Source organism: Frankliniella occidentalis, unplaced genomic scaffold, assembly GCF_000697945.3.
Source record: "Frankliniella occidentalis isolate FOCC.00 unplaced genomic scaffold, Focc_3.1 Scaffold144, whole genome shotgun sequence".
Classification (NCBI taxonomy): Eukaryota; Metazoa; Arthropoda; class Insecta; order Thysanoptera; family Thripidae; genus Frankliniella; species Frankliniella occidentalis.
In genome coordinates, this window is record NW_026267271.1 from 705,768 (window position 1) to 706,447 (window position 680).

Genomic DNA, 680 nt, shown 5'->3' on the forward strand with positions numbered 1-680 from the left:
GCGGGCAGGACGTCGTGCTCGTCCCAGCAGCGGGGCGTGGCGGCGGAGCGGCATTTCGAGCACCAGGCGGCGGAAGCAGGGGGGGGGGGCGCAAGGGGCGCAAGTGCTCGCGTCTGTTTGCACTCTGGCGTGATATCACGAGACTCACATGGCCCGGCCCCACACGGCCCGCGCCCTCTGTTGGTGATAACTCTCTTCCCCGGGACCATCCGCGGCTCGGTGCGGAGCTGCGCGGAGCTGCGCGGAGCGGCAGTCAGCTGTTATCACTACACCGCGTGCCGCCACGCCGAGGGGAGTGTCCCGAGGTCCCGACGGGGCGTTGCTGGGCCGGGGCGCCGCCCCACCGCCGGCTACTCACCTGCGCTATCCTGGGGGGCTGGTGAGGCGCGGCGACAGGCGAGGCGTGGCGAGGCCGGGCAGCGGTCGCACCGGGAGAGCACGCATGGCTGCTGCACGGATGACGGCGCGACCGGGGCGTGGCGCGGAGGAGCGCGGCGGCTCCGCGGTGGCTCCGCTTTGGGTCGCGGCGGCTCCGCGTTGCTGGTCGCGGCTGGTCGGCGAGCGCGCGATGGCTGCGTGTCGTGCCGCGGCCGCGGCTGCTGTGCGACTGAACCGAACTGATGCTCTGGCCCGCCTGCTCTGCCCCCGCGTCTGATTAGGCTAATATACGGGCCAGAGCG

General features: G+C 72.9%; 1 protein-coding gene across 4 annotated transcripts in view; it reads right to left on the minus strand.

Annotated features, from left to right (window-relative positions):
- LOC113202523 (putative sodium-dependent multivitamin transporter) overlaps positions 1 to 680 on the minus strand; it is an 11,425-nt gene that overhangs the window by 9,256 nt on the left and 1,489 nt on the right. The gene's annotated exons all lie outside the window — the stretch shown is intronic.